This window comes from Sitophilus oryzae, unplaced genomic scaffold (assembly GCF_002938485.1).
Source record: "Sitophilus oryzae breed Bouriz unplaced genomic scaffold, Soryzae_2.0 scaffold_1990_pilon_pilon, whole genome shotgun sequence".
Classification (NCBI taxonomy): domain Eukaryota; kingdom Metazoa; phylum Arthropoda; class Insecta; order Coleoptera; family Curculionidae; genus Sitophilus; species Sitophilus oryzae.
Genome location: NW_022146713.1, coordinates 4366 through 21201, shown reverse-complemented (window position 1 = coordinate 21201; position 16836 = coordinate 4366).

Here is a 16836-nt window from a genome sequence, read left to right as displayed (position 1 = left end):
TGAGCAATTGTGTCGTATAAAAAAAAATCGAAAAGTTTTAAAGTTTTAATGAAAAACGAACTTTTCGACATGCCTCTCTACAGTTAATTTCTGTAAGAGGAAGAAAAACACAAATAAACAACAGTGTAAATTTCCATAAGCCCGAATCTAAAAATAGTCGGGAAAATATTGTAAAAAGAATTTTATTGTAAATAAAGCTGTCACTATCAGGGATCTCTGTATATCAGAAAACCTTCGAGAGTTTACTATAAATAAAAAATAAATAAATCTTGACTGATATACTTTAGGTGTTTTATTTAGCTGCCCTGTTGGAAAAATAAACGAAACCATAGAGGTATATTTAGACGGTATCGATCGTCGGGGTATACCAAAATAATGAACAGAAACCTTGCTCTTGGAATTTAGAAGTTGATATAAATTTAGTGCCGAACATTAAACTTACTTAAATTTGATTGCAAAAATTTATATTTCATAATAAAACTTTTCTTTGTTGCTATAAGAAATATGAACTGTAAATACCGGGTGCGTCTCAAAAGTGGCTTATCTCTATCACTTCTTTATTTTTTCAGATAAAAAAACGAGATTTGGTATGGCAGTATATGAAATAATTTAGGATTGGTTGACGTATTCAATTGTTATCGATCACTTCCTGTTTCGCCGGAAATGACTACAACTTTTGATTTTTAAATGGCATCCAGGGCCAGCGCAAGGGCCGCCCGGGGCGCCGTATACGAGGGGCGCCACGACGGCAACTAAAATATTTAAAAACAGTAATCTAAAAAAGAGTAACGAATGACCAGATCAATAATTAATTGGTACTATGAATTTCCACATTAAAATATTGCCAATTACCACACCACATAGGAAAGAATAGCTGACTAAACATTATAAACACTACTATATCCTAGACGTATCCTATTAGAGTTTACTGAAATTAGGCTCAAAAATCCTCTGCACGAAAATTTTGGGATAGTTTTAATTTCTTCCATTCTATATGTTTTTTGGGTGCTCTATTCGAAACTGGGATTTGCGAATTCATTTTCGTGGAAAAATCTTAAACAAAATAAAATAAATAAATATAAATCTAATTTGTTCGTGGTATTTTACTTATAATTCAAAAGCTATCAACTTTTTGTAAATAACCTTTCTTTCCATAATTCTTGTTTTTATAAATTTTCTATAAACAAACTGTTTTGGGTCAAGAGCCAGCAAAATTGACAGTTTTAGACTGACTGCTCAAAATAGCACTTTTTCTACTACTATTTTATTTGTTATTAATGGCTGATGTACCCTAAAATTATATGATGTAAATATTCATTTGCAAGAAGCTCGATATCCTTATTATCCAAAAAAAAAAGCTTATAAGTTTGCCTCATTAGTTAAATTAATTTATTAACAGTAGTGGGAAAATACATATCAATCTGTTGATGATTTTGATTTTCCCAATCGAATGTGTAATAATACACGGAAAATGGTAGCAGAATCGTAGAATTTTCTCATTAGAGCAAGACAAAAGGAATGCATCTCAAACACTGGCTGAACCTCATTTTGAAGTTTATGATCAGATACAAAACTGTATCTGATCATAAACTGATTCTGCATGAAATCATTGATTGAGAAAAAGAAAAGAAAATTTTCTTAAATTCTAATAGAAAATAATGCAACTGCTTGAAACTAAATACCTACTAATATTTTCAAAGATCACTTATACCAGAACGAGACTACCGAAGTTGGAATTCTATTTCTCATAACTCTATATACCGGGTGCGTCTCAAAAGTAGCTCACCCCTATAACTTGTGTATTTTTTTCAGAAAATAAACGAAATTTGGTATGTTAGTAGACGCCATAAATTAGGATTAATTGACGTATTCAATTGTTTTTGGTCACTTCCTGTTTCACCGGAAATTACTACCTACAACTTTTGATTTTTAAATGGCACCCTCGATAGCATCCTCGGTATATTTCTACTTTATGACATATGGTCATCTTTTGATATTTTCGATTAAAAATATGATTTAACTTTTAATCAAGGAGCCTTGGAAAAATAGATTTGCTCGTCTAATGTTTTTCGTGTCTTGTCCTGGTCGGTTAAAAGATGCCGAAATAGTATTTTTAATCATATCTCAATATTTTTCAAAAAGAACGAGGATGGTTCGTTAACATATTTGGAAAAAGCATTTTTTACGAATGATTTGGTACCACACAACTTGGTATTTCGTATTAAATTGTTGTCAAATTTATGACCATAGCAATCTAAATTAAAATTTAAAATGCTATATTTTTTTAATTGAAAATGCTAAAAGTTGAAATGCTATGTCATTCTATTCAGAATGTAATATTCTATCAAATGAAGTAAAAAAATACCAAGGGTGTCATTTAAAAATCAAAAGTTGCAGTCATTTCCGGTGAAACAGGAAGTGACCGAAAAGAACTGAATACGTCAATTAATCCTAATTTATATCATATAATAACATATGAAATCTCGTTTTTTTATCTAAAAAAAATTAAAAAAATAATAGAGGTGAGCGACTTTTGAGACGCACCGGTATATCCTAGATAAATTGTACATAGTGCAGGGCGCAGGGATCAGCTACAAAGATATTACAATAAAAATAAATAAATAAATCTTGTACTGTACAGATTACTACTGATCTGTTGATTGCTATGTTATATGTAATTAATTTGCTAGTTAAATTTATATAGAAGTAGGAAACAAAGAAATAACAAATAAAATTTACGTGGGTCAGCCCAATCACTTTAATGAAAATTTGACGAAAGGAGAAAGAATAAAAAAAATTATTAGAGAGTGGAAGCTTTTGACGCAGTTAGTTTTTATTAGCTAAGTAGATGACAAAACCACGGAACATACTAAAGAAGAACTCCCGTGCATTTATTAATTTCGAGTTTAAATTGGCGCCATCTAGTGTGGCAAGAATAAATTAAACCTGGCGGAAAATTTGAATGTACCATATTTTATTATTTTTATGTAATTTGTTTGAAATGTAGATACAAAACAGTCAAAAACAATCAGATTTTCAGAAATCAGAATAAAAACTTATTTTAACTTATTTTATTACATCTGATTGTCACTAACTGGTTCGTAATTACTCTGAGAATAAAGAAAATAATTAAAGGATAGGTAATATAAAGGAGTTAAAATGTTGTAGTGTTAAGAGGTTCCATCACACATTTTACGATACAGATAAGAATAGATTCAAACTATAAGATAGGTATTTATTAATAAAGCTAATATAAATAAATTATACTTTGAAATTTTCTTCGAACTTCCTCCAAATAGTTTTATAGGTACATGATTTCTCCAAAAAATTAAAAGTAAAAGTAACTTAAATATTCATAAAAATAGAAGTATTTACAAAAATTATTGTAATACAAAGCTGGGCGAATCTTGTAATAAAGTACGTAGGTATCTGAGACAATTTAATTTTAAATAAACAATGTTTTCAAATTCCTAACTCGGTTTGTGAAAATGATGTTTTTTTATCACTTACTACTTCTTCACCAAGATCAGAAGTTCAGAATAATAATAAACAGCTGATGATTTCAAGTTTGGAAAAGTGTGATTTAGATCGGTAGAAAAAGGAACAAAATATCTGCCTTTTTGTCAGTTTTTTGGCAACTATAAAAACTTGATGCGCCACCTAGCGCACTCCGAATTTACTATTTAAATTAACAGAGCCTTCAAGGTCGTATATCGCAGTTGACTGACTAATATTGATACAAATAATTTATAACAAAAATGTTGAATAGATGCTTACAGAAAGACTAAATAAAATAAACTGACTTGGTTTTACATGAGATCTCACAACTTTTTATAGTGGAAGAATTGTCTTGCGAGACTTGGCATTTTTTTACATTCTATGTTTTTGATGGGATACGTTTTAACATTAAATTCGTATGCTTTTTCATTATTTGTCTCACGTTTGTTCTCTTGTTTCTTTTCCTGCATCACTAATAAAGATTTTTCAATTTTCTCTGTTTTTTTTAAAGAAATTTAATAAAAAAAATACCAAGCCTATCACGATGTGTTAAGTTGTCCATTCATCGTCCAAAAGCCGGCGTTATAAGGGCCATTATCTGTGACAGGAGCGCTATCGAAACCGTGCGCCATTAGCGATAGCGGCGCCTGATAAGAACCGTGTAAACCGACAAATTTTAAAAAATAGTAGCCGTTACGCCGATGAAGATATTCAAATTGCGGGCAGTTGCGCGCTCGCCCACGACTCCCGTTATTAATTGCCCCGTCGCCGCCGACGCACCTGTACTTTGGGGCCCTCGGGGACACCCCAAATGCACCGGCTCAATTTGGACAATTAAGAAAACACCTAGTTTACCACTTCTATGGTTCAGTTTTAGAAAATAAACAGCGCAAGATTAATTCTTCAGGTACTTTAGTTAGCCACACAAATTTTTACATAGATATCTGGGTGAGGTAATGTCAAAATTACATGCGTCATATATTCCTTATATATTACATGGCTCGTATATTCTTTAGCCATAATGTGTAGGTGTGTGTGTGTGTTAGCAGATAGTCGCAATCGTGTCATCAACCTTCAAGAAATATTTATTTAAGTTTTTTTTTGAATGTTGAGAAACCATCAAGATCTTAAAAAAAGGCTATACCTATGTGGCGGATTCATCTCTCATTCATTCATTTCGCCACTGTACTGCAAGAAAATCTACAAAATAAAATAGTTATTTTTTGTAAATACTTCTGCGTTGTAAATACCGAAATAATCTACCCGAAAATAATTGATCGAAAAGCAAATTAACCAAAAAGTTGCCCGTAAAGAAAAATCATCAAATTACTATTGAGAGCAATAAAAATTCTTCCCCAAAATGTCGATTTTTGTTAAAGATTGCCCTAATACAGGACATTTACATAATATCACGTTTCATTTCATAAAAACTAAACTTCTACTTCTTTCTTCTTTCTCTGCTTATCCATTAATGGATGTTTGCGACCACACTTTCCATGTTTTCCCTATCTCTGGCTGTGTGGATCAACGTCTGTATGTTACTAATGCCTGTGCACTGTCTTATGTTCCGTAGCCACGACATTTTCCCAAACCTCTTCTGCCCTCGATCTTGCCCTCCTAATCAACTTTGAGAAACAACAATTGAAAAAAAAAACTAAACTTGTTTCTTCACCCGTGCTTCTTTTGATACAAATAACTGTGGAGTAACAGTTTCTGTTTTCCCTGTTCACTGATTACAAAGTCGACTTCCAATCTACGTGTTTATGTCGGATGATGATAGGCACAATAAATACAATTATTCAGAAATTGGCAGGTTCGCTAAAGAGTTCTTAGGGGAATTATGATTTCGGGCAATTTTGCATTAGGTCAATCTTCATTTCGGTGATTTGCTTTTCGGTCAATTTTTCTTCGGCCATTTGCTCTCGGACAATTTTCTGGATACGCAATACAGCTATGTGCAGAGTCTAACTCATTCTGACCATGGTTTGTGGCAAAAAATCAGAGACTTACTTGCTTATTTCTTTCAAGTGTGTTGAATTAGAAGCTCTGTAAAGAGAGCTGCTGCCAGATAGAACTTTTATTTTATCCCAGGCAGCCATCAGAAAATACTTAGACAGAATGTGTCATTTTCTCTCGCACGCATTTTCATAACTTCAAACAAAGAACCTATCTCGGCAAGAGTAGGCAATAGTACGACACAAACCGAGCATCGGTGTACATCCGGAAAAAATACCCGTTAAGTTTCTGTTCTTTCTTCCGCATGTGGCATCTTGTCTGATAGTCAAGCAGCGTTAAAAGCGATCAACTCAGTATCAATCAATTCGAAATTGGTCAAAGAAGAATGCAGAGAAGCTGAATAAATTAGGCAAAGAAAACTAAGTCCTCCTATTCTACCAACGGATAGAAGGCAATGAAAAAGCAAATAATCTAGCTAGAAAAGGAGCAAACACTCCACTAACTGGACCAGAACCGTTCTGCTTTCCAAATGGTAACCAACTCAAGGCGGAACTCAAGAACTAGGAAGATTCCATTCGCAACTTGGAATGGGAATATTGCAACGGTCTAAGACACTCGAAGAAGTTTCTAAGGGCTTATGATCAAGAAAAATCACAGATCTTCCTGGGTTTAAGTAAGAACAATCCTCGGATTGTCACGGGGTTTTAGCAGGACACTGTCTCCTCAATGAACACCTCAGTAGATTGAAACTAAGAAGAAACGGCGAATGCAGATTCTGTGGGGAAGATGGAGAAACACCAGTACACCTCATCACTGAGTGCGCCGAGACGACAACCATTCGTGCCATGAATTTTGGTACGACTGATATTGGAGATGGAGAACTACCCTCTATAAAACAGTCCCAGATACTGGCTTTTGTCAAAGCCCTGGGACTGTATGATGAGTTATAACTCAAGAAAGGGGGACACAATAGATCTGTAAGGTCGCAGTGATTAACCCCCCTCCCACTAATTCTAATTCTAATTCTAGTGTTGGCGGTTGGAATCGCCACGATCACCCACGATTTTTTTCTTTCTGCGTACTATTGCCCACTATCTTTATACAAACAACAGAATCAAGATCATTAAAAGACACCTATATCAAAGTATAATTATTAAACCAAAAAAATGTAGTCTTACCTCTCATAACACTCTGATTTTATCTAACCTTCGCTTTCCAAAACTATCTTTTTATAGCCGCTTAACATCCAAAATGTCTAAATAAAAACGGCGACCAGCGGGTGGATCGGTGAGGGGGGACAAACCCCCTTTACCCCCAACCAACGCCCGAGACCGGTCAATGGCCAATGGCCACGCACGTTCATATTTCGAAAATAAATAAACGACAAAATTTCGAAAAGTAATAGTTTTTTCTGATATTAATGCCGGATGGACCCTTTTGGCGCCAGACGGTGGCTGCGTGGCGCCATCTCTCTCTTATTTATCGAGCGACGTCACAATAAAATGAAATCAAATTAATACGGGCCTCTACCAGCCGAGAGAGACGGATGGTAATAAACTGGTATTTGTGTGAGAGAAAAAAGGATGCGGGAATAAGGAGATGCTATGAAAAATGTATGGAATGTTTCCCGCGGTTCCTGTCTGGTTCCGAATCGTAGTCAAGTTTTATTCACCTTTTTTTTCGAAACCCTTTAACAATTTATTGCCGGGTGTTTGACGGTTTAATTGTGCTTATAATAATGATATAAATCACATCGATATTTTTGAATACATAGATATATTTAATGGTGTGTGTAAAGAAATTTTCAATAATGAAGATATTTGAAGTTACTCTAAAATTTCTGCTTCACAAGTGGAAACCAACTAAAAGCAGAACTCAAAAACCTTTGAGACTCCATACGTCAACTGGAATGAGAATCCTGGTCTAAGACACTCAGAGAAATTTCTTAGAACTTACGACCGAGAAAAATTAAAGAGTTTCCTTGATTTAAGTAAGAACAATCTTGGATTGTCACGGGGTTTTTAACAGGACACTGCCAACAGCAGCAATGGAGGTCATTCTAGACCTAACACCACTGCACATTGTCGTCGGTAGTTATGCCAATGCGACAATGAATAGAATGGTCATTAACGGAAACACTACTGGGAGAATTTTCAGGTTAGGGGCTTAGAACACCCCCAAAAAGAAAATTCCACTTCTCCAAATCCTAGTGGATGACATACCAAGAATTTACAACTTCGAGAAACACCTCACTCTAGTATTGAGTAATAAAAAGGATTGGAAGGAAGAAACGCTTGCTCAGCATGTAAAAGACTACTGATGCTTCCAAATCCAAAGCAGGGACCGGGATAGGAGTATTAAAGCCAAAAACTAAATACTCCGAACCAATGGGCACCTACCCCTGCATCCTTCAGACAAAAATTTACGCTATCGAAAGATTCGTACATTTTATCTTAGATAGGAACCATCAAAACTAGGAAATTGCCATCCTATCCGATAGTCAAGCAGCACTAAACGCGATCAATAAGTTGGTCAGAGAATTCCTAGAGAAGCTCAACAAATTAGGCAAAGAAAATAAAGTACTACTACTCTGGGCGCCTGCTCACCAAGGGATACAAGACAATGAAAAAGCAAATGATCTAGCTAGAAAAGGAGCGAACACTCCACTAACTGGACCAGAACCGTTCTGTTTTCCAAGCGGGAACCAACTGAAAGCGGAACTGAAGAATCTGGAAGACTTAAGAAACTATAACCTCTGTTAACCCGTTTCAGACACTGTAGCATTTGTACAAAGCTCTGAGAGTGTATGGTATGAGTTATGACTCAAGAAATGGGAACATTTCCCCCCTCCAGTACAATATACAATTTACTCTAAAATTTAAGTGAAGTAACGTTTACGTCTTGTTTGTGATACTCTAACGTTGTTACGTGCTTTAAATAAATATCATTACTATCATTTAATACAGAAAAATAAACTTATTGTTGATCTAAGTTGTGCACAGCCATACCATTCTTTACTCGAAGTAACTCGGGGCTAATTTGACCGTGTAGATACTTTGTTCTGGATAAAGCAGGAATCTTAATTTTTAGTAATCAAGAGGATATACTATAACTGGCTATATTGCCATGCCAATATATCTAATAAGTATAATATATTAACTACCAATCTTATATTCAACACTATGATAAGACTCATTAGGAATATATCTGTGCGTAGTGGTATTTTTTCTAGAGATATCAAATTCGTTAGACAATTATTAGTATTTCTAATAACTAATACAAGTATTTTATTTTGCTGTTCACCAAAAGTTCCAACCCCCTTCTGTAATAATAACAGAGAAAACAAAGAAAGAAGTATTTTTTTATAACATAAAATAAAGAAGTATAAATTCACTTCCGTTAAATTGAAAATTGACTTCAAACATCTAACTCGAAATCTGCCAATAATGTCACATCCTTTTATCAGATGCAACGTGTGAAACTAAAATCTCAAAAATTCTATATATAAAAAACATCCCGAAGAGAACTTGTAGCACGCGACAGCCCTGTCTACAAAATTCTTACATCGTCGCTTGACATCAGTTTATTTTTCATCTTGAGACAGTACCATATACCAAAATGTACTTTACATTCTTAAATTCTAAATACTTTTTATTTATAACAGAGGGCCCAGAGGGTGAAAATACATTTTAGTTTTGCTAATCAAAAATGTTATTTACACTATATCTGTATGAATGACCAGTAAAGAGGAAGAATATACAAGGAGTTCATAAACTATTAAAAGTAGAATAGGTCTGGATAATCTCTAGATTATATTTTTTCATCGTATCCTATCGAAAAGATAATTATTATAGACTCAATTTGTCAAAATGACATTATATCAAGTTAAACTTCAAAATGAACAATTACTACCTGTAAACAATTACTTAATAAGGTAAAACCAAAAAGCCCCAAACTTTCTGGATGATTATATTTAAATTTTAGGTATGTTATGTTTATTTATGTTATATTCCAAAATTATAATGAAAGAAGCGATAGCCTCTAAAATCTAAAAGAAAAATAAAAGAGGCTTTCTTAATACAATCTAATAAAAATAAATGTATTGCTCATGCATCTGTAGATGTTAGTAATGTAAAGCAATCGCTTCTTTGATTTTAAAGAACATAACATAAATAAACATAACGTACGTAAAATTTAAAAATAATCATACAGGAAGTTTGGGGCTTTTTAGTTTTACCTTATTAAGTAATTTTTATCAGGTAGTAATTGTTAATTTTGAAGTTTACTTGATATAATGTCATTTTAACCGAACTTCAACGGTTTTCTTGTAGACGTATCTGTTTTAAAAAAGCTAAAGTGTTCTCGAATAGTTGAATTTAAATATTTTAAATAGTTTTTTTCTCTTTTTTTCTGACAAGTAGTTTCCGTTTGGATTTGACCCCAGAAGTGTTTACAAAAAATAACTATTTCATTTTGTAGATTTTCTTGCAGCGCAGTGGCGAAATACCCATATAGGATTTTTTTAGAGAGATGAATCCACCACATAGGTATAGACATTTTTTACAGAAAAAAATGTTGTCTGTTTATTTGATATTAAAAGTATGATTTTTGATTCGATAAAGAAATTGTTTATACGTGATATCTCCCCCTATATTGATCTTAACAAATGGATCTGACGTAGAACGTCTTAAGGAAAAAACGGATTAGATGTCGCTAGTCATTTTGGACCTTGTTGGTTTAATGAAAAAACAATTAGACGGGACTTTTTCTACCTTGTTAAAAATGACGGATTGTGATTAGATCTACCGGCAAAAAAATAATTAACGTTTTGCTGTATTATTAACCGTAGATAAATCAAAAGAAAATGGATATTAGGGAAGAAAATTTGTCACAATGTGACATACCGGTCTTTTTTATGATTGATTAGGTAAGTATTTCTTGATTTAATTTTATTCATACACTTTTAATATTTAAAAAAAGATACATTGAAACTATTAAAAATTTATTTGTACTTAATCTTAATACACTGTTTTCATTCACCTTAAAGTTTTTTTAGTGTTCTAGTGGGCCAATTTTAGTTCTTTTTAAAGCAATTTGTAACTAAATCGAATGACTGTTTAGCCTCTTTATAGATCCTTACTAATATATAATATACAGGGTCCGTCTCAAAAGTGGCTCATCCCTATAACTTTTTAATTTTTTCTGTTAAAAAAAACGAGATTTGGTATGTTAGTCTATGACATAAATTAGGATTGATTGATATATTCAATTGTTTTCGATCACTTCCTGTTTCACCGGAAATGACTACAACTTTTGATTTTTAAATGGTACTCTCGGTATTTTTTTACTCTCTTCAATAGAATATGACATTCTGAATAAAATGGCATATCATATGTTAACTTTTAAAATTTTTGCATATCGTTTATTTGTAATTATAACTTGCGGTTCATAACGAAAATTTTACTCGAAATATACCAATTGTGTGGTATCAAATTATTCGTAAAAAAATGCTTTTTCCAAATATGCTAATGAGCGACTCTAATTGCATTTGAAAAAATTGAAATATGATTCCTCCTTGATTAAGAACTAGTGTTTTTAACATAGCCATGGCACTCTAGATTGGAATTTAAAATACGATTTTTTATTAAGCGAGAATGTCAAAAATTGACATATGATATGTCATTCTATTGAGAATGTCATATTCTATTGAATAGAGTAAAAAAATACCGAGAATATCATTTAGAAATCAAAAGTTGTAGTCATTTCCGGTAAAACAGAAAGTGGCCAAAAATAACTGAATACGTCAATCAATCCCAAATCTCGTTTTTTTTATCTGAAAAAATAAAAAAGTTATAGGGATTAGCCACTTTTGAGACGCACATACCGGGTATGCTACCATACCTATTGGTATGATCGGCTAATAATTACCTAATGTTAGCAAGTTCCTGCTCTTTTTAATCAAATTTATGATTAAATATGATAAAAATATTTTTAATTTATTGTCCCATCTTTCGTATTTTCCCCTAAATATTAAAATTATTCCATTGTGCCAACGAAAATCATAAATTCGACTGTTTGCACAGAATTTATCTGGATTTGACGTCCTATATTCTCCAGAAAATATTGTGCCTTCCGTTCAATATGTTCGTACGTATTGATTTGTAAAAATAAAATATTGAAGAAGCTATAATATACTGAAGGTTTGTCTAGATTGAGAGACTCAATAAATGGAGTATAGTCAATATATGAAATTTATTTTAAATTAATTTAATTTTTTTAGTTAATATATGACTTTCTCAAACTAATTCTAGTATCTACTGTTTTACGTAGAGCACAATGAGCACATTTAAAAAAATATTTTTAAAAAGAAAATTATGTCCTAAAATGGGGGTTAATTGTAATAATTGTGATTAATCTTTTTATTCATAGACTGTAATTGACAAAGTAGAATATACTAAATTACTTTGGAGAGTACTTCCAGATTAAACAATATTACTTTCACTTTTATTCTTCATTATTTCCGTTATATTTTCCAAATATTTACAAATTATTTCCGCGATCATATACGTACTTACCTACTGAAGACAATTTTTCACTCGATCTAAGTCACTTGTAAACAAATATCTGTTTCCTTTCCCTTTCGGAAAATATATATACAGCGCATACCGTAGTGACATCTACGAAACTTTTGGTACTTCCGCTTCTGTCAGAATAAAGAGCGGAAGCCAGCAGAAGTAGATTTTCCTCAGTGTATTTCCCGAGTCCTTGTTTATTTGTTCGTGTATTTATACGTTTTCGAAATATAATAGATCTATACCAGTTTCTTCTTAAAGAAAAGAATATACTTCATTAAAATGTTATTATTTATTACATATTCACACGTATATTTATACTCACTAAAGTAAAGTACATACGCGTTTGTTTAATGTATCTATTGCTCTGTTTTTATTTTACATATTTACTGGGTAACTTTTGGCCTTTAAATATAAAACACAATTTGTTTTCGCTTGTTTTACTAGTGTGCAAAAAGTTCTGCAAAAAATTGTTTACATACTAATGCAATAGTCATCCTAATTATGTTCATAATGAGTTTTTTACTTCAGAAATTAATATACATAATATACAGGGTGGTCCGAACTGTATTCCGGAAACTTCGGCAGCATATTCTGCAGCTTAAAACAAGTAAAAAAGTTCGTATATAAATGTATGTCCTAAAATGCTTAGTTTCGGAGATACAGGGTGTAGAAGTTTCATTATTATTTCGATTTTTTCCAAATAATTTATGAAGTAACGTCAATATTTGTATGAGAATTGGTGTCTGAGAGTTTTTTGACATGAGAAATTTGATTTTGATGTCAATATGACTTCTACTTGTAGAGGTCGCCACCTACACATTTTTTAATTGGTTTGAAGAGTAATAACTTTTCGTCCGTACCTGTATAATACTACTGAGTAAAAAAATACACATTTACAACTCTTTCTTCTGCAGAATATGCTGCCGAAGTTTCCGGAATACAGTTCGGACCACCCTGTATATTATTTATTGTATGCATATGTATAGGTTAACAAACATAGATTTTTTTATGTAAAAAATATGTACTTATTTAAACATAATGTGTGCAACCTTTTCAGGATACTTCGCACTCCTATATGAGTGTTTTGATAAAAAGTCTAACTTTAGCAATTAGGGAAAATGTTAAAAATATTAATTATCTATATAATTATGTAGGCAATTATGCGTATAAATGATACTTAGTATAAATTTTCTTACCAATAATCACAAATGATATCCTGTTGCAGCAGCAGATAAATATCTATCTTCCAATACAGTCATTTTTCAATTGTTACTTTCTGTTAGACAATTTCTCTCTTCATTTAATCGAAACAATCAAAACCGAGATCAAAACTAATCGTGAACTACCTTTCAGGACAAAAAAAAACAATCTCTCAGCAGTGGCGTACTCATTCTGAGTCAGATTTCATATAAAAATTGTTTTGTGTACGCGTATATGTCTGATTTTTTTAGCTTAATCACGCTAAATGTTTATTTAGTATGAACTTTATATCTTTATTATTTATTATTATTATATGAAATATATTTTTATATTTGTATACACTTTTACAGTCTCTTTTACAATATACTCATTATTAATATATTTCAAAGATATTTTCCGAAAAATAATATTATATTAATGAGTAAAAAAAGCCGCTTGCAATAATAGGCGCAAAACCTATTAGATATTTTAAATAAAATTACTTATGCAAAAATTCCAAAAATAACAATTCAGTTTTATTTTTTCAACGTTTTTCCACGTAAATGAGACATATCCTTTTATAAATAGTTTATACAAATTAAAAAGAAAAATAATAAAAAATTTATAAAATTGCACACAACTGTTTTACCGACGTATATGAATTTTTATTTCTGAATTAGGTTATTAATGAAATTAAATAAAGTACTTTTACTTTGTAATTTTGGTCTACATATTAAAAACAACAAATCTATTATAGAAATTCAAAATATATTTATTAACCTAATGATTATATTGCACCATAATCTTTCTAGCACGCCACTGACTAAACCCAGACACAAACCAACAATTAGAGAATATTACGTGGCATTATTATTGGCTGGACCCGAGACAATGCTTTGATTGCCTTTTAATCAATCATTAGCTAATACTCTTATTAAAATTCTTACGGCGAATATTTAAGACAAAAATCGATTGTAATCGAATTCTACGCCGTCACGGTGATGACGGCTCTTTCGACCTAATTTGATTCGACGCATCTACAGGGTGGGCAAACAGCATTCGTTTTAGTAGAAGATCCACATCCTATAAGAAAAAAACTTTTACATTATTGTCCCCATTTTAGTTTTACAGCTGGTTCCAATAAAATTGAGTACGATATAAAACATATTTTTATTATTTGAGCAGTATATTCTATGATACCAGTACCCCATTTCTCTACTCATGTGTCATAATTGACATTCTGAAAAATTTATTTGCCACTTTGTCAAAAGCAAAGTAGTTTTATACAATGTCACAATAACCTTAACATGTCAAAATACTTGACATAAATATACACCTCGCCCAAATATTCGAGAAAAATGTGTAAAGAGTCGTATCCATTTTTTTGGAACCAGCTGTACATCATCGTCATCATTTTATTTTCACCTTATTCAACTATTTCCACTTACGGTGTAGCCTCCCCACATTTAGATAACCTCTTTGTAACGCAAGTAATCCCTGATAATTTTCTAATATCATAGTCCCATCTCATTGTGGTTTGGTCTATTTCTATGTCTCCCCTTTAATTCCCTTGTGGTTATCATGCTGTAATTTTAATGGTCCATCTGTTGTCCGTCCTTCTAACACTTAGATTGTCCCTTTATTTACCACTTGAAGATTTGATTCTGTAGGATGTCATCCTATTTACTTGATTTTTGTCTTATCTACTCTTATTCTTTTACGTTCTTTCCTGGTTATTACTAGTGATGGCAAAAATCGATTAATTTCAATAATCGATTACTCGAGTTTCAAGCGATTTCAATATTAAATTACTCATTTCGTTCATTGTTTACGCATAGAAATACGAAAGCGATTCTTTAGCCATCCGAGAGATCCCCTTCGTGATTCAATCAGATCATATATGAACCAGATATAATCCAATATTTTTTCGATTTCGGACAGAGTATTTCATTCATCCACGCCTCGATAGATGGAGCGATACGCTCAAAAATCAGTTAATTTGACGATCGTGAGCAGTCTCGGCCGTGTGTCCTCAACCTTTCTATGCACCGGGGAACGAAACCGAGGATCTCGGTCGGACCACAAAAACTCTCAATCCTCTTATACGGCTTAAGATCTGGGCGCATAAAGTGAACACCAGGCATGAGACGGTTGGAAGGTTTTAAAATGTGGATCTACAGAAGACTCTTACAGATATACTTATACCCTGGACAGATCAGCGCACAATGAAGGTTATTGACAAAGAGAAGTGCGAGCAAATATAAAAAGGAAAGACCAATACCTGGGCCATATCATGCGTAATAGTAGAACAAAGCTTCAGAAGTTAATTATAGAAGGAAGAAGAGGCAGAAGGACTTCGGAACGCAAACTGCTCAACTTCTTTAAAGAAGTTTCTTTATAATTGCTGTCCTCCATTCACGCAGTTATGCTGCTCTGAACTGTTCAAGAACACGATACTCTCCCTCCATTCAACTGAGTCATAAAGTTCCAGAACTGTTCCGCGCCATATCGAGGCACCAGGCTATCGCGCACAGCTCCTTTTAGAACCGTTCTCGAGTAGCCAGGGCGTAAAGCCCGGAACTCAAAGTTCGCGAACGGAGGACAGCAATTGTCGTTTTAAGTGTCAGGTTTCCTCTCTTCTTGTGTCGGTGTCATAGATCATGACTGGTAGTACGCATGTTTTCTCCTTGTGGTAAATAAAAGGTGGCCAATAAAAGTGCTATAATTACTAACTTATTTTCCAATGGCCTGGTGGTTAGATGAATTGCAGAAACAGTTATAAGCTGGTTTTATTAATTGTGCCAACAATTAAGCGAAACAAAGGCAGACCAAGCACAGCAAAATCAAACTTTATTTGCGTTCATATCTGCCGCAATAACGTCGGAAACTCTCACGATTTTATTAAGTCGATTCGGTTTTACAGTTTACGATGCCTCCAACGACACTCCAATTGCCAATAACTTTGATTTTATAAGCGCCCTCTTTATGTAAACGAAAATATTGAGGCTTTGCGCCGCGCCGCGCCGCTCGCGTCTCAGCCAGAAACCGGTCACAAGCATTCGCGATTCGGATTTTATTCGAGCGCCAAAATGAATAATCGATTCTGATTACGATAAAGTTCGCGTTATATTGTTGTCAAAGGTGACAATATTCTACGATTTTGCTGGAAGTAATTTAATGTGGAGAATTTTCTTTATATGTCATCATTCTTCAGCGCTCCCGGTTTCCAGCTTATTTCGAAAGCCATTATAGTGTAGCTACTCCCTCACATATTTATACTCTCTTTGTGGTTGGGCCAATGTTTGTCTATTTTGTTGGCTATGTGGGCCCCAAGTTATCCCTGATAATTTCCTAATATCCTTGGTCCCATCTCAGGTTCAGTCTTCTAGGTCTCTTAATTCCTCGTAGCTACCATGCTGTAACTTTTTGTGGTCCATCTGTTGTCCACCCTTCTTGCCAGGTGTCGTACTTATTACCACTTGAGAGATTTGATTCTGTGGAGGACATCTAATACCTGGGTCTTTTGTTTTATCCGTTCTATTCTTTTACGGTCTTTCTTGGTAATTCCCAGCCTATTCGTTCCATTGGGAGTTGTGCGACCTACGGTTTTCCATATATAATCTTGGTT